At 52.9% G+C, this 17,901-nt stretch overlaps 1 long non-coding RNA gene across 5 annotated transcripts in view; it reads left to right on the plus strand.

Annotated features, from left to right (window-relative positions):
• Window positions 1-479: 479 nt before the first annotated feature.
• LOC124088978 (uncharacterized) overlaps window positions 480-17,901 on the plus strand; it is a 39,547-nt gene continuing 22,125 nt past the window's right edge. Inside the window, exons 1-3 of one of the 5 annotated variants that reach the window (XR_009226205.1) lie at window positions 480-694; window positions 15,179-15,317; window positions 15,980-16,098. This is a non-coding gene — a long non-coding RNA (uncharacterized LOC124088978). The other 4 variants (XR_009226203.1, XR_009226206.1, XR_006850549.2 and 1 more) reach the window with 4 other exon arrangements.

Consider the following 17,901-nt stretch of genomic DNA (forward strand, 5'->3'; position numbering starts at 1 on the left):
AAAGATCCCTTCTGAATTGACATGGGGACCCCAGGACCGTCCAACCTATCATGGATAAAGACACCGTGAGAAAAGATGAAACGCCCCCTTTCCGCCTAGAACATAGACACCCCTCATCCCCTCAGCTCTCCATTCTTCCCAAAGCAGCCGGGATCCCTGAGCCTGGATCTGCCAGCAAGGCTTCCAACGCACTACTCGCCACCACCTCCCAGGTCGTTGGTGGCTATGGGTGAGCCCGGTGGTGCCCGGCGTGGGCAGCGGGGAGGGTTGAACAGCTCCGTCTCCCCTAGAAAGGCTAGGAGGCAAGCGGAGAGGCGGGAGGACTGGCCGGGGCGCAGGGCTGGGCACCCTCACAGCCCGCCTCGGCCCGCTCCATTCGGCGCCGATCGGGGTGAAGGGAGGGGGGCGGGGGGAGCCGCGCTGACGTCACTGCGGGCCGTGCCCGCCCGAGAAGGCGGTGCTGGGAGCCGCTCAGAGCCCGGAGAAGCGGCGCGCGGCCAGGAGCCCCCGAGCCAGCGCTTGGTGCCTGCCTCCCGCAGCTCTCTGCCATGTGCCTACCGGGGCAGGGGCGCTTGGAAGGCGACCAGAACTGGGCCTGAGCCTGGGGACTCGCCTGATCAGGGGAGACAGAGCCGCCGTCGCCGCAGCCGCCCCACCCCCGCCGTCGCCTCGTGGGGCCCTGGCCCCTTTCCGGGTCCGTAAGTGCCACTGCCCGCTGTGTCTCGGCAAGGCTGGGTAGAGAGGGCTAGGGCGCCAGGGCGGTGGCCTCAGGTAGGGAAGCCCAGGGAGCTGGGCTGGACTGGGAGAGGGGGCTGGGGCATCCCTGCCTGGTCCCCTTGGGTCACTCGCAGCTCCGGGCTTCCCTTTGCTGTCGGGCGGGATAAGGGGTTCGCTCTGACTATGCGTAGGAGGCAGGGATCTGTCATCTTTCAAAAGCCATCAAGATCAAGGTCAAGGGTCCTGGGACAGTGGGAAGCTCCCAGAGATGAGGACTTTGGGTGCGAAGAAAGGGGAAGGGCATGGGATACGATGGAAGTGGTGGGACTGCAGACCGGTTTGGGAGAAGAGAGAATGCTTCTGAAGTGAAGTCCCAAGGAGTCCTCCCTCGCTTCCCCTCTGATTCCCCTCTTCCTTCTCATCTCTTTCCCTCCCCACAAAAAAATAACCTAGAAAGTGGCTTCCTGAAAAAAATATATTTTGAGAAAAATGCAACACCGGCACCCAGTCTAGACAAGATTTATGACGTGTTTTTGCCCCTCTGAAATGGGACGTTGTTGGGGAATCCTTTCTGTTCTGCTCCCCACTCTGTGCTTCAGAACAGGCCTTTTGGAATCTGTTCGTGGGCGGCTCTTCAGCCTCCTCCGGCTTAGCCCGTTTTGAGCTGGGGAAGAATGAGGGTGCCAGAGAGGTTGAGACTGTGGTGAGGGGCTTCTCTGGGAAAGGACTGGAACACAGTCCATGCTGACCCAAGCAGAACAGGGATGAAGCAGAAGCTGAGAGATGCTCTGAGGTCAGATCATAGGAGGAGTGCATGAATCCAGAAATGCACACTTCGAACCTTTGTGGCAAGGGAGAAATCCAGGTGCTGGTCTTGAAGGAGAGATGGCTTTTGAGCCCCCATATGCTGGAGAAGGTTAATTCTTAGACATGGAATAAAGAAGGATGGAGTTAAAGGGTCTGGCTTTCAACAAGGACAGAGGCCACAGGGTGGGTAGATTACTTGGGCACTGAGATGGAGGGTGTCATGCAGGGTCTGCCTCTGGAGCCTCCCTTTGAAATAGTGGTTGCTGGAGATCTCAGGGGAGGGGTGGCTGCTATGCCCAGGCCTTTTTAGAAGAGATGTTTCCAAGTTCCTTTTCAGCCTAGGGATTCCCAGAGCCCCAACCCCAGCTGTCTATACCTCAGCAGCTGAGGAGGTCACTACAGCCCAGCTGGCCACCTGTACATGAGGGTGGGTATGGAAGCCCTAGGACCCTTGGGTGCCAGGCTCCATCTGAGCTGGCTCAACCCTGGGTCTCTCAACTAGAAGACTTTCCAGCCTCCAAACAATAGGAAAATCAGTTGAATCAAAGTTTGGACCTGATAAAGGAGCAACTGAGAGAGGGAGGAAGGGAGAAAGGGCACTTTGAACTTAACTTGGGTTGTAGCTGGAGATACTCTTTCCTTATTAAAATCCAGAAGGGCTCAGGAAAGGAGCATTAGTTCCAGGCTAAATGGCAGGCCAAATGATTGCTTCTGTTTATTTCCATGGCTTCAGATTCCCAGCCTCTGGATCTAGTCAGGTCTGGTTGCTGGACAAAGTGTCTGTACAGGGTTGTTGGTGAGGATCTGAAGTGCTCCTTCTCCTTTCGCTTAATCATTTAACTTTCTGTGTTCTGAAATGCTTCCATTTCAGAACTCCTGTAAGTTGTCAGGGCCCTTGTGCTGAGCTGTGTAACTATGGATACGAACCAGGAATTTGGGCCAAAACCAGCACAGAGTTCAAGCAGCCAGCACTCGCCAATGGGTACAGCAGCATTTGTACACACATGTGCATGCTCAGGCAAAGTACCAGTCACTTACCTTAGGCTGGCTGCTAGAGAGGTATATGGGCCAAGTGTGGTAGGAGTGTTGTACAGGTTTTCTGAGTCAAAGGGTTACAGGGCACACATGTGGTTGCTGCAGGATTGGGCATTTCTGTAGATACAGACATTGGGGCTCAAGACCAAGGAACTGTCTGTCCCTCAGTGGAGGGAAAATATGAAAAATGAAAAAATGGAGTCTCTGGCCTTTGGTGAAGATATCTTGTTACCAAGGCTCCCTTTCTTGCTGGCTATTTGCTTTTTCTGGTAGCTGCATGTGCTCCTGAAACTCAGGTCGGGATGTCACTGAGCAGACAGAGGAAGTTCAGGGCAAAAGAAAGAGGCCCCGTGGGTGGCTCTCAGCACCAGTGCTCTGGCCTGGCTAGCTAGTGGCCACCCAGGCTCAATGCATGCTCTTCCTGGACTTAGGTATTATGCTGGGGCTATAGTCCGAGGCCAGGGGCTTGGCATGGGGAGAAGTACATGGAACCCAGACCCATCCTGAAGTGCAGTTGAAAGGGAGACCAGGGCCAATGTTGGTTGGCTTCTACCCACTTGGGCTTGGAATTGGCCTGCCCAGCTGCCTGCTGTCTTCAGCTTGCAATGCCAACCCAACACAATGTGCTTCTGCCCAGTATCCACCTGGATGGCTTCCCAGGCCCCTGTTAAGCTGTGCATGGATGCTGGCTGCTAGCCGCCAGCCCATGGAAAGTACACCTGCCCTGAACCACCAGAACAGCCTTTTCTGTAGCCTATGACCTCGAGGCCTGGTCTCACTCTGGCCTCCTTCCTGAGAATAGGGCTAAGATACCTGGGTACTGGAAGGTGGAGGTAGAGGGGGTCACTGATTCCAGGACAGGTTCCACTTAAACAGAGTGTGGGAGCTAGCTGGCCTCCTTCACTCCCCATCAAGAGACTTGGTTTCCCAAAAAAGCCGCTGAGATGTGGCTCTAAGGACAGTGGCCTCCCACATCTAAACTGAATCCAAATTGAGCTTTTAATCTTTCTCCCAGAGCCCTAACCAGCCCTAGGCTTGCAGGCCGGGCCTCGGCGCCCGCTGTTACTGTGAGCCTCGCTGAGGAGCCATTTTGTGCAGCATCTTACTTAAATCACATTCCAAGGGGGCTCGTTCCTCTTTTCTCTTTCCCTCCAACTCCCCCTCCTTTCCCTCTCTCTCAGGTGAACTGAGCTTCACCACCCCTTCCCACCTCTGCAGCCCCACCCCAGGGTGGCCTAGAAGGACTAGGGCTCAGAAGGCCGCCCACACGTGTGTGAGCCGCGGGCGCGCGCGTGTGCGCGCGGGTGCGCACACACACACACACACACATCTAGAAAGGAAGAGGGTGTGGATTCCTAGAGCTGCAGGAGGAGGGGAATCAAGGGGCATCTCCCAATTATGGAAATCCTTTGATATTAACTATCTCAGGCCCAAATTCAGGAGGTTTTCTTCCTGAGCAGGGCATTTGGTTGGCCTCTCTGTTTCTCTATTGCTTCAGCTCTGTCTGGCCCTGGCTCGACTTCTGGAGAAAAGGATGTGTCTGCGAAATGGGATTTGGAGGAAAGCATGTAAATGCTAGGCTGGGTTGGTTACAAGTTGGCTGGGATAGGAGCAGGATGCAGCCTGCCCTGGATTTAGGGTCAGGACGAAAATAGAACAAATCTGAAACAAGCGATGAAGAAAGAGGTGTTTGACAAAATCTGGAACTTGACAAAATCCAGATGTGTCATTTTTTAAGAGAGAATACAGAAGAAAAGGGATGTTTAGAAAAATCATGAAATCCTTTCCAAACCACCCACTTTCAGCCTCTTCAAACCCATCATGCAAGGATTTGCCTGGCTGAAGAGTGGTCCAGCGTCCCATGTCCCATTAAAATAGATTCATATGGGCACCATAATCCAAGCCTGCTGTGCTCCTGGGGATACTGCTGCAGCAGGAGTCTCTGGGCTTCCCTGTATTAGTTGCTGGAATCCAGGAATCCAGTTTATTCCACTGCTGAATATCTATCTCCCTAGCTCTTGGCCTTCAGATTTTCTGGGGTCATTTGAGAGCACAGGTGTTACATTTTTCACATTTAATATTTTGCTCTTGGGAATGGCTGGCAGGTGGATGTGAATCTGCAAGCCCAATGTGGAGGATAGCCACAGCAGCAGGGAGGAAGGGAGTGGTGGATGGGGTGAACAAGAAGGGTCACTCCTAGGCCACTTACATCTGAAAGACTGCTATGGGGCTACCAGTTCTATTTCTAGTTTCAGTTCTGAGGTGGTTCTGGGAGATCCAAGGTGACACTCCTTTTGCTCTGTTGCTACACCTGTAGTGAGTGGGCCAGATGTGTGCTGAGAGCCAGAGAAGGATGGCAGAGGCATGCTTTATGTTTTTATTTTTCGTGGAATATGAATTTAATCAGGAGCTAGGACATTGTCCAAGCGTGGTGCATATTCTGCACTACACACTTAGCCATACCTACTAATAGCGAGATTGGAGGGACTCAGCAGTTTGGTACTGAGGGCCAGGACGAGGTCCGTGTGTAGCATGGCTCAAGGATTTTTGCGAGCCAGGTGCTATGGTGGGACACTGACCCCAAGACACCAGGACATTTAATCTCTCCTCTATCTCAGTATCCATCGTGTGAGCTGGATCTACTGCTAAGTGTTGGGCAGGGGGGAGCGTAATAGATAAGTTAAAGGTGAAATGGCTCCGGCGAGAGGCGGGGGCCTCCCTCCCCAAAGCGCGCACTTCGTTGCCCTGGAAAGACCTTCACTACGCCCCACGAGGAGCATTCCTAAATCTCTTCATCCAAGCACACTTGGCTCCCTAATTTTGATGCCCTGTGTTGGTTGCCAGTTTCCTCAAGCTTTGGAAGAAGGCAGAAATGCTTGGAAGAAAGGCCAGATAGTGCGCACCCAGGAGCTCAGCCCTAAAGCTTCTGAGAGCAGAGCGGGTGCTCCCTTAGCCTCGGGGCGCGGAAGCCGTGAACGCCGAGGCCATTGTAAGGCAGGGTGGTGCCAAGCGCGGGAAGGGGGCTGGGATTTGAATGGGAGCCTGTGATTGGCCGATCCCTGGACTGACGTCACTTCCCCGCGGGGCGATTAGCCTGCGAGAGGAGGGCTGGCAGTCCAGTGCGCTGGGGGCGGTCAGGGCGCCCGAGGCTGCTGAAGCGCGCCTCGCGGGTGCCCTCCGTTCGCCCCCGGATGCCGTCTGAGCCAGCCGCGGGCGCCGGCGAGCGGACGCACGAAATGTGGACTCGGGGAGGAACCTGCCGCGAGCGCGAGGGAAGAAGGGATCTGGGCGGGGGTTGTCGGCCTTGGATGGGGAGTCAGTATGTCTATGTGTCTGTCCGTCCCTTCTGGCTCTCCGCGTGCGCTCCGGGCTCCTGGAGCTGCTCCCGCTCAGGCCCCCGCGCCCGGGCGGCGGTGGCACGTGGGGCCCACAGCGCGGCAGTGGCGGTGGCAATGGGAGGCCCGTTTCTCTCTTTGGTTATCTAGCTGTATGAGTGCCACAGAGCCGTCATAAAGCTAGATAACCGAAAGTAGAAATGACTCTCACAACTTCTGCGTGTGATCGGCCGCCCGCCCGGCCGACCCAGCCCGCACGAGCCGGAGGAGCCAAGAGGAGCCCAGAGCCAGCCCAGCAGACTCCAGCCCGACGGAGCGGCGGCGCCCCGACCAGGTATCCGACCTTGGCTCTCCAGGAACACTTTTCGTACCCTGGAGCAACTTGCCAGCTTTCTCCCCACTCCTTTTTCTCTGTCCCTAAGTCCCAGCCCCCAGCGCCAGAGCTGGAACCCCAAAGTGGAGCGGGCTGGGGGAAGGGAGGGGTCTGGGGTTGCAGAGGGGTCGCTGGCGGGGAAGGCGCCAGCCTTCGCCTTCACCCCATAAATCAGGCAGGAACAATCCGCGCCCGGAGCTTCGGACGGGGATTTTGGGATGCAAATGCAGTGAGAGAAGACAGCAGCCTGTAGGGGGTGGGGTGGGGGGAGTGAAGGGGTGGGCAGGGGGCTGCCCTGCTGCTAACAATGCGGCCTTTATCGAATTATTCGACGAGTCAGCCCCTGAGAACCATTAGCATACGGCTGGGGGGTTGCTGGAGCTTCGCCCCTCAGTGAGGTCAAGTTCTTGATAATTTGATCACTTTTCACCGGCTCTGGCAGCTGCCTTTGTGTGCAGTTGGGGGGTCTGTGTGCAGCGTGAAGCGAAGCAGAACTGGCGGGGAGTGCGCTCAATGGCAAGGGGCCGAGGCGAGAGGCGGGGGCCTCCCTCCCCAACCGACCGGCCCTGCCCGGAATACAAACCAAGCGCCCGCGGGTGGGCGGAGGGACCCAGCCTGGTCCCGCGCTACCTCTATGACAGCCTGGCAGAGCTGCTGCGGCTGGCACCTCCCTAACTTCCCCAAGTGGTTAAGGTGCAGGCAGGCTCTGTCCCGAGCCCCTCCTCCCTGCCCCAAGATGTGGCAACATAAGATGTATTACAATGTCTAGCAAATAAAAAAGCAATTGGGGGAAATCTGAATTCCGTTCCCATGGCAACCTAATGCTGTACACCGGCCACTCAGGCTCTGGCCCCTCTTAGCTGGGCACGTAGAGTGAGATGTGCCTGCTTGATCATGGGGGTCCCTGCCCCACACAGCATTAGGGACCTATTGAGAGTCCTATCTACCTTCAGGTCATTCTCCTCCCTGACACTCTCCTCCCTTGACTCTTCCTGAAGCTTAGACTCCTGCAGCTTGGGAAAACACCTGGGCTCCCCCACTAGTGCATGTAGACCCAGCTATGGACCCTTGCCAGGTTACAGAGAAGAAAGGATACAAAGTAGGATTGGTCTACTGGAGGGCTTGGCAGTCTGGGTGTGTGAGCACTATGACAGACAAGCTGGGAGGGACTTGAGCCACTACTCAGACCTGACCTTCTACCTCCTTTCTCTTGTATACATGGGGAAACAGATCTGGGGGTCAGAGTAGACTTCTCCAGGGTCACACAGTTCACAAGTGCAAAGCTGGGCCAAAGGTTACCTTATTTCCATCTTGGCCCACTTCATTCCCCAGAACCTTTCCCTCAGTTATTTATAAGGTTGGTTTTCTCCTAGCCCCTACCCAGAACCTGCCCAGCCTCCTTATAATCATAGAAATCTTTTTCTAGTTTCCCCTTCTCGACTTTTTATTGAAAAAAAAAAGTTTACTTGTGTAAAATGTGAAAATTCAAACGGTTCAGAAAGGGAACCCCATTGACTCTGGGATGGGAACTGTGTGGCTGAGGTAGATGGTGGAGGGAAACATTTCACTATTGCTTTTAGAATTTCAAACTGGGTGTTTGTGCCAACTACTGCCAATAAAATAAAAATAAAAACAAAACAAAAGATAAGACAAGGAAAGTCAGTTGCTTTCCTACCTCTGTGGCCAGTTTTCCTCCTCAGAAATAATCACAGAGAAGGTTTTCATGAGCCCTGTTGTACTCCCATCCTCATTTTGAAAGGCCAATCTCTTTTTCTGGCTAGAGGCTATCAAAGGGTGACTAGCATGTTTCAGTGTTTGGGGACCCACAAGGCCCTGGGCAGCATCCCTTGGGCAGGCCCTCCCTTCCCAGCACACCTGGGAGCCTATGCGCTGATGGTGACCTCATTTCGAAGGAAACCAGAGCAGCACTTCCCACCAGCTTGTCCTGAGCTCTAGGCCTGCATCTCTCATGGCCCAGGCTGGGGCTTGGGCAAACCCTAGACCCTGGAGCTTGGATCTTTCCCTCCTCTTATCTCTACTCCAGTCCTTCAGAAGCTTGGGTGGCTTTGCAGCCTCACAACTGTGTCTACACAGTTCAGATGACTGTTTTTAAAATAACAGGTTTTCCTGCTTTCTGGGCAGGCCTGAACCCCAGCTGGGGGTCCAATGGAGGAATCTGAGCCTGGGAGAATTCAGTGTTTTTTTTTCCCCACTTTCTACAAAAATCAGCTGAAGCAAACCTCCCATTTTAGGGAAAGGATAGGAACACCTGGGCGAGGAGGGCAAGCATAGGAATCCTAATCTAACAGATCCCACGGCAGACTTACCAAAAAAGGCCTTCAGAGGGGCCATTCCCCCCCTCCACCACCACCAATTTTGGACTGGGGTATGAATATTCACCCCTAATAGAGCAATTTTCAGATCCCCTCTGAATACTTGAAGCCCAAGGTACATACTCAAAATTGGCACCTTGTTCATTGACCTCTCTGGCTTGCTGAAGCCAGGAGGGCCACCAGCCTCCTCAACCTTTCCTCACCTCCATTCCGGTGCTTCCTCTGGCCACTGGCTCCCCAAATTTGGAAATCACTTTTATCTCCGGTTTGCACTACTCCATCCGAAAAGGCTTTGGGGATCCTGAGAACCGCTTGGAAGCCAGAATTGGTTGAGATCTCAAAGATGCTCATTATCCAACCCCTTCATTTTACACCTAGAAATACCGAGCTTTTCAAGAAGGCCCAGTGGCTTGCCAAACGTCGCACAGTAGGCCACTGGCAGGGCAAGGATCAGGGCAGCCACCGCTGTAGGTGAAGCATCGAGGGCTTCCTCCTCCCTGGTCCATGAAGTCTCAACGCTGTAGGACCAGATGGGCCTCTGCTGCGGCCAATGGAAAGCTGGTATCAGTGAGGACCGCTGGAGAGGAGGTTGTGGCGACCAGAGGCCTGATCTAGACTGGTCAGGGAGTTCTCCACCACCGCAGTCCGACCTCCTGGGGAAAATGGGACCCGAAATGCGGAGGGAGCCAGGCCAGGAGGCCTCCCAGGACCCAACCGCGACGCTGAAAAGCATGAAGGGTCGGAATTAGGCGCTCATTTAGCGAGCGTTACTAATCCGAAGTTACAGCGCTAATTCCCTGATCCGGCCGCTCCCACACGCAGCGCTGGGATTAGAGGCACGGCCGCCGCCCCGCCCCGCCCTCACACCTCCAAACGCGCAGGCCGGGGCCCTCGGGTCTGTGGGCTCTGGGCTAATCCGCTGCGCTGCGCTCGCCCGGCCCGAACGTGCGGCGGGCGGGCCCGGGCCCCTGGGGTGTGCAGGCCAGGGCGCCCTGGTCCAGGACGGGAGGGGGGCGCCCAATCGTGAACCCAGGATAGCCCTGGCGGCATTTATGCGCCCTCCAGGGCCCAGGGGAGGCGACGCGGTCAAGAAAACCGCTGGGATTTCTCCAACCCGGGTATGCGCACCCAGTGCAGCAGCCCTTTGGAGGCCGCGGCGCCATTTTAATAGCCTTCCTTTCCCCCTTGGCTTCTACCGCGCGCGTGTGTGGTGGGGTGTCTCTGCCCCCCATCCCATCCTGACTTAAGCGTCCCCCCACCCCACCCCCACACACTCGTCAGCCAAGATATAGTGACCAATCAGCTCTGGCCTAGGGTGGGATGCGCGTCACCATGGCGACGGCCAGGGCGCCCTGGCAGTGCTACCCATCTCAGAGGGCGAGTCTACACTGCACCTGCTAGGGTGTGAAGGGAAGGTGGGGCCAGGTGGATTGAAGTAAGTCTTTGGCACCTCAACTTCCTCCAACGCATTCTGCCTAGGGTCAGTCAGTGGGGTCAAATGGGGGGAAATGACTGGTGAGGACAGGGCCGTAGAAAGGATGGGTTTGTTCTGGAGCGGCTTTTCCATAAGTTTTTCTTTCTCTGAGGATGAGTTCTTTTCTTCTTAGTCTTTCTCATGTTGGTCGGAGACCCATCTTGGTCTATCTGTCGCCTTCGTCTATATCTCTTTTCCTAAAAGACTGCTGTTCAGGAGTCCCCAGAATCTTACCCCAAAATGCCTTACTTAAGTCTTGTGATTTTGGGTAAGTCACTTCCTTTGAGTCTTATGCAGAAGATGGGTTGCTGTAGAGGCTCATCCATGGAAAGCATTAAGTATACAGTGGGTGCTCTATCATTGTGAGAGATCCTTCTTTCTGGATAGGGAGGAGAAGATCTGTGGGGGCAGGACTCAAAATCTCGAGATTTTTTTCTTTTTTTTTCTATCCAGGACAGCCAAGTTTGGGTGTCTTGCAGCTTCCTAGAGCCAGCATTTCATTTCTCCTCCAGACAGCTGGGAATCAGAGAGGAGGGGAGGGTTGTTAAAAATAGAGCCAGGGTGGGGGCTGTGGCTGGAACAAAACCTTGGTCAGTGGCTCTGAGAATGGGCTGCTGCAGCTCCTATAGTGCTGGCTCCTTCCTTCCAGCCTGGTCCGGCTTAAGCACCACTTTAAGTGGTCGGGGCATTCACTGGCCAGCCCCTCACCGCAATTGAGCTGCAGGGGTTTGAAAAGAGGGCCAGGGCCTCAATGACAGGACCTTGGGCCAGGCTAATTGGTTTTGGTTCAAGGGGATACTGAATTTGTGAAAAGCTCCAAACCGCCTTTCCCACGCCAGAGCCAGGCCACGGCTTTAAGGAAAAGGTTTGGAAGAGCTTGGGGCCGGTGAGAAAGCTGGGAACCAGGTGCTTTGGGCTGATGATGCTGCTCTACTGGCCAAGACACCTTTCTACTTGGAGAGTAGAGAGTTATGAGGCACCTTACGGGTTGGCAAATTCTGGACATTTGTTACTAACCTCACACATGTGCCTATGCCAAGAAAAGAGCCCTCTCCTCTTAGCCTTTGGAGCACCTTAATTGTGGAAGAGGCTCTTTTTCATCCAGAAAAAGAAAAAAAAAAAAACGGAAAGGGCAAAGTTAATATTTATAGTTCCTCAAATCCATCCTGAGTTAGGTAGTGCAGTTGGTCCCAGGAAAACTCACCTCTGGCCTGTAATCCCATCTACTCGGAAGGCTGAGGCATGAGGATCACAAGTTTGAGGACAACCTCAGCAACTTAGGGAGACCCTATCTCAAAATAAAAAATAAAAGGGCTGGGGATGCAGCTCAGTGGTAAAATACTCCTGGGTTCTAGCCCCAGTACCCAGTATGGGGCAAGGAGGAAAAGAAAAAACAAACAAAAGAAAACTCGCTTTTGTCTTTTGAAATGTCCTTAAATTGCCCCAAGCATGAGCAGACATGGATGTGATACTTGGTATTTTTGTTTTTAATAAATGGTCAAACATTTCTTTACAGCCTCAAAACTCAAGCATTGATTGTATTAGGATTTAAATCTATTATTCTAGATTGTTTTAATGTAAATGCTTTATGGCACAAATATTGAGGTACAAGAGATCATTTGAACCAAACGATTATGCAGTAATGTAAATAATATACCAATTCTTGTGTGTATGTATATAGTCTATGTACAGAATTATGGACTTATATTAATAAAGTGGGGAAAGCTATAAAAATAAACCTTATTTATTTTTGAAGTGCTGGGGATCCAATCCAGGACCTATCACATTTTAGGCAAGTTCTCTACCACTGAGCTGTATCCCTAGCCCCAGCCCCACTTAAATTGACGTCACATCGACTGAGACCTTGTGTTTCATGGTCCATTGTGTTGAGGGAATAATTCCAGTGTAACCACCAGCTATAGAAACTGCCTACCTTTTTTTATTATCTTCCAGATTTTTTCCCTTTTTGCCCACTTGAATCGTATAAGTAGGAAAAAGGTACTTGGAAGAGATACACAACTTTTTGTATCCAATTTTCTATTTTTATTTCAATTTTTAATTGCCCAGAGCCTAATTTCTTTGGGCCTTTGCTGATTTGCACATTCAGGACTCCTATGTAAATATGCACGTGGCATGTGTGCATGCCTGGCCTCCTTATCACCAAGCCTGCTCTTTTGGTGTTTAAATACACAATCCACATCAACACACAATCATGGACTTACTATCATGGGCTTTTGTATTCCTTCTTCCCTAGAATCGGGTTAATTTTCCCTTCGCTAATTCTCAGACCCATTAAGTTCCCCCCCTGCCCCCCACAAAAAATTGCAAATTCTACCACAGACCAGTGGTCTCACCCCACTTCTCCAGCATCCGCTCTCCAGGCGGGGTGCTGGAGTGAAGGTTCCTATTAGGCAGACTTCATTAATGTTACCAAATATACCCCGGCACATTTACTCCTCTACTATGAAGTATTATCATAAATAATTAAAATTAAACTGCACTTGTCAAAATAAATGAACAAAGTAGAGTTAGTGATGTCTTTGCTTTGAATTGCTTGCTATTGGGTTTGCTTTATTCACTAATTTGAAAGAAAGAAGAGAGAAGGAAAGAACAGACTGCTGTAAAGGGCAAAGGAAGATGTGAAGAGAGAAGGGGGGGGAGTAAGAGAGAGGGAGGGAGAGAGAGAGCCCTCACTCATTTGCCTTTGGGTTTCCAGTCATTAGGGCACTCTGGGAGGCTGGAATGCAGCCTCAAACGTCAGTTCATAATGAATATTGAGGTGTGGATGTGGAAGGAGGGATTTCTTTGTTTACTGAGGAATGGCCATGGGAATGGGGGAGAGGATTGCCTTTGGGGATTAAGGAGTGGGCTTTGTTTTTATGAAGGGCCTTACTTCTTTTCTGAAGTTTTCTTCAGCTAATTGATTCAATTCAGACGTTCCTCCTCCCCACTCAGCTAGCCAAGGCAGTGTGTTGTGAGATGTGCACAGCTCTATTTCCCCATCTGCTCTGGCCCCCTTCTCCACTGTGACCCTTGAAAAGGGTGTGAGCCTTCACATCAATGAGATCACAGGCTATGGAGAGATCAGTTGGGGCCGACACCTTTGTATATAGATATGTGTGATATACAAACCCATAGTCATACTCAGTACATACGTACGGTATTCTTAGAGGTACAGTTTCATCTAGAAATAGACTACAGGTGTACAATTCTATGGGTTCTGACAAATGGATTTACATCCATGTTACCAACATCTAAGATAGCATTTCCTTCTCTCCAGAAACTTCTCTCCTGCTTCTTCCCAGTCAACCTCTGTCTGCTCCCCTTCTTATGTCTCTTATTGGAGTTTAGTTTTACTTACCTAGAGGTTCAAAAAATGGAATGTATGCCAGCACTTTTAAAACAATTTTTATGTCAAGTCTGGAGGGAACCAGACCTTGGACGATTAGCTGAGCCCCGTGTCCAGGAGCACTGGACTTGGGTTAAACACTCTCCCCAAGATGGGCCCAGAAGTCCAACCTGTAATTAGGTTTTGGGGGGGGGGAGCCGGTTGGGCTGGGCTTCCTGCCGGAGAACCCTGTTCTCACCCAAGTCTGCTAATGAGCTGGGGACAGGTGAGCCTCACACATTCCAACTTTGCTGCCTTCAGCGGCATCCAGGAGCTGCTGGTGAGCTATTAATGGAAGGTGCTGGCTTTGTGCTAATTAGAACTTCCTTTCTTCTTCCATCTGTGCAGGCACTGGAGCCCCTCACTGGTCAGCTTCACTCCCCTTCCCCAGCCTGCAACCTACTTTTTGTTCCCCCCATGAGTTAGTGGGTGCTGTGAACAGAACTGCTCTCTTCTGACTCTGGTCAAACCTTGGTACTGTGTGTTTTGCAGAAATGTATAGGTGGCATTTCTTGGGCTTTCTCTCTGGATGGGGTAGAGTTGGATTGCAAGTTGGAAGGAAGTTTGGACAGGATGGCCACCCTCCTGGGTAGGCTGATCTTAAACCAACCTGGAATTATTTTGTAAAAGACCTCTCTCCCCTCTGCTTTCTGGAGAATGTGGTTTCTGCAGACCTTTGTCCCCACTGTCACTCCCCTTCCTGATGTCTCCCATCCCATCTCACCCTACAGCTTCCATCTTTGCTGTCTTAGGCTGCTAGTGGGGGTTGTGAACCTAGCCCTCTTCTGAAAAGCCTATAGATATATTTTTACTTTTGCTTTTTATTAATTTCACCTCAGGTCCAATGGACATAATCATTTTATATGGAGGCTATCTCTTATAGAGATGTCATTGGAAAAAAAGAAATATTAACGTCACATTAACGTCATTTATAGAAAAAGCACCTTTCAGAATGGAGCCTGGGAGAGCTACAGCTTCTTGCCTGGATGTGCAGGGAAATAGAGAGAGGGGCATTTCCTTGAATGCTCTTTTTAGCTTTTGAATCCCCTCAGGTCTCCCTTGGGGTTGTGTATAAAAATATCAAGCCCTTCCTGCCCATGCATCTCATCTCATTCTCTCCTGCTTGGATAATCCTAATAATAATAATACAGGTCACCCGTTTCTTTGATTGTATAGACTGGGATTTTAAAAATCAGGAGTGGATTGTTGGCCAGGGTGGGGCTTCTCTGGGTTCCTAAGGTTCTGGATCTATGCTGAAGAGGAATGGAACTCAAGAGGATTGTAGAAATTCCCTGATCATGGGGAGGGAAGGAGGACTGGCTTGCTGGTGTGATTCTTTTCTGCCACTGGGAGTGACAATTCCTGATTTGAGGCACTAGGGTGGAAGATGCAGTATCACCCAGGAACTAATTAATAAGCTAAATTCACATTCTACAACCCAGAAGGGCAGCAGTTGGGGGTGGGGGAGGAATGCCCGCACCTATAAGGCAGGGCTGTTTCACATGATCATCCTTTACAACTCAGTGTGTCCTTTAAAAGTCACATTTGCTTCTCTTGCTGAAAGAGGGATTGGTATCTCCAAGAATCAAGTGAGATTTAAGTAAAATATACAAATAAAATCCCCAGCATGCAGTGGGCATTGATCAAATGATAGCTCAGATGGCAAGGGGTGCACATAGTGTCAGGACCTGAAATTCAAAACTTCACCCACTGCAGGGAGGCAGAGTGAAAGCCCCAATAAATGCCCAAAGATGTCACAGAGGCTACAGCTGCTTACCTCTCCCAGCGCTGGACATTTCTGCTGGGTGCCATAATCAAAAGAATCAGGACCTCGAGAAGCAAGCACCCAGTGGAGGTGGGTAGGGACAGGTATAAAGTTCTGAGCTTGTCTGACTGGCCAGGGAACCTATAAGTGTCTTTAGAGATTTGAAGGGACCAAGATCTGGACTGACTGACTTAGAGTGCTGGGGCTGGGATGGCCGCCAGGAGGCCCACGTTAGTTCTGCACAGGAGTTATGGAATTATTAACAGTGTCCTTCCGGAAAAAGGCCTGGGGTCCCTGATCTGGCTGTTCCTTGTCTCAGGACTCTCAAGTGGGGGCGATGGGAGAAGCAAGGGTTATTCTGGTATGGTCGCGGGCAGGCTCTCAGCGATGCTCTGTGTCCCTGGAGCATGTAGGTGTCCTAGCTTACATTCCTCCATTTCCGAAGCTCCATCTCCGAGCGAGCAGAGGGTCCCTTCTGTCCGCGGGCGGGTCAAAGCGGCACACGTGCACACTCTGAGCGCAGACGGAACCTGCGTCTGGTACTCACCCTGGTTTCCCTCCCCTGTCCTGGGCGGATATAGTTGAGGCGCGGAGAGCACGCGGAAGTCTCCCTGGGTGCTCGTGACCTGGAGGACACGTGTGTCCCCACCGTCAAGCCAACGCCACCAGACCACGAGGGCACCTACAAATGGACCCAGGCGCGCTTCTGGGTGGGCGTGGGAGGCGCCTGATGTCTCTGCTCTGTTTTACAGTTACTCGCCTGCAGGTGCCTCCTGCCCCCGCGCGGTTCCCGCCTGCGCTCGGCTCACTCTTAGCCGGCACGAACTCGCCGTCAGCACCCGCTCCTAGGAGGGCGCGCGGGCGAGGAGAGGTGAGTGGCCGGAACCAGGGTGTGGGAGGAGCAGCTGGCTGCCTGCACCGCCGTTCTGCCTTGCGGTGTCTCCAACAGCCGGCCTGCGAGTTGGGACGTTGGGAGATCCCAGGATCCTGTTGGCAGAGCGACTGTGTTTTCACCTGGATCGACTCTCCTCCTCCCTAGGCCCAGAAGATCCAAGGTCTTCCCCCAAGGCAACCTGTGAAAAGGCTTTTAATAACACACCTGCTGGCTTTTGAGCACGGCGCACAGCACACAGTAGGCACCAAGTGCATTCTGATGTTTCTGGCCTCCGAGGCGGCTTCTCCGACTTCTCCGGCTTCTCAGTCGCCAGAGCCTCGGCTGGGAACAGTGCGGCTGCCTACGCCCGGCTGCCCCGGGGTCGGCTGGCCTCTGAGTGACTAGGGGCCAGGACCTACGCCTTTCGCACTCTCGGGGCCGCAGAAAAGAGGGTGTCAGGCACCAACTCGGAAGCCGCACCCGCTGTGGCCAGAGCCTAAGTAAAGAATCCGTTCTAAGCATTCACACCTCGATCACCCGAGAGAACTCCTTGGGGCTGCGGCCTTTGGAAGCAGAAGCACCCACAGCTGTGTGGGTCCAGGTAGGCCGCAGCGCCCTGCCCGCTACGGACCGCAAAACAAGCGGCCGGGGCTCACTGGCCCTCGGCTGCGTCCCTCGCGGTGCGCTGCAGTTCGCCGGGCGCGCGGCGGGCCCGGGAGGCCATTTTGAGAGCTAGTAGCGGCCGCAAGATGGCTGCGTGGGCACGAGGTGGGTCGCGGCTCTGCCGGGCCCGCAGAGCCCTCCTCGCGCTGCCCAGCCGCGGCCCTCGGAGGCGGCACGGGTCGAGAGCGCCTGGCCAGGCAGGGCCCTTGTCGCTGTTAGCCGGGCAGAGCCTCCCGGTATTAATTAACCCGGAGGCCTCGAGAACGAGCGCTCGCTGTCCTCTCTCCCACCTCCCTCCCGGACTCTCCGTCGCCGCTTCCCTGTCCCGCGTTTGCATCCTCGCGACAGCGGTGCTTGTCAGGGCTGCTTGGGCAGGAGGCTAGGACACCAGGCTACCTTACCCCGCCACAGTGCACCGCCTGGGAACAGCCTTCCCAGCAGCCAAAGGTCCCGAGCGGCGCACCATGCCAGAGGGGCTCGCTACGAAAGAGGGCTGTGTTTTGGATAGAGTCTGAAGCTGCGAGCGCTTCGGGCATTATTTCCGATGAATTATATATGTAAGGAATGTCCGCATTTTCTTGAAACTAAAAGTTCGGAAGTGGCAAGCCGGCTGTGGCTGCCCTCCGCGCTTCTGGTGATGATGGAGACAAGGAGAGCAGAATGTTTGTGAGGGTGTAGCTGGTGCTGGGGACCTGCCTGGAGGCCCCATTTTCACTGTCCTGAGTGGGCTGTGGGTGAAAAGCGGATGAAGGTGGTGGGGCTGCTGCCGTGGTGCAGCGTCTTTGAACTGGCAACCTCCAAACCTCAGCCCAGGGTCAATTTGGTTCTTCTGCTCCTGTGCCTGCATTCCACCTGGGAGAATAATTTAAGTACAATAACTGTCTTTTTTAAAAAAGATATTTTAATTGTAGATGGGCACAATTTTTTATTTATTTTTATGTCGTGCTGAGGATCAAACCCAGTGCCCCATACATGCTATGCAAGCGCTCTACCACGGAGCTACAACCCCAGCCCACAATGACTGGCTTTTGAGCCACCCCACTTGACCCATGGATGCCCTACAGCAGGTCCCACACATGTGCAATCTGTGCAGACTGACCAAGAAACTTCAAGATTAGTTTGTCTTTATTGAGTTAT

The sequence above is a fragment of the Marmota monax genome, unplaced genomic scaffold (genome assembly GCF_021218885.2).
Source record: "Marmota monax isolate L192 unplaced genomic scaffold, Marmota_monax_Labrador192_F-V1.1 WCK01_AAM20220418_F8-fsc00005, whole genome shotgun sequence".
Classification (NCBI taxonomy): domain Eukaryota; kingdom Metazoa; phylum Chordata; class Mammalia; order Rodentia; family Sciuridae; genus Marmota; species Marmota monax.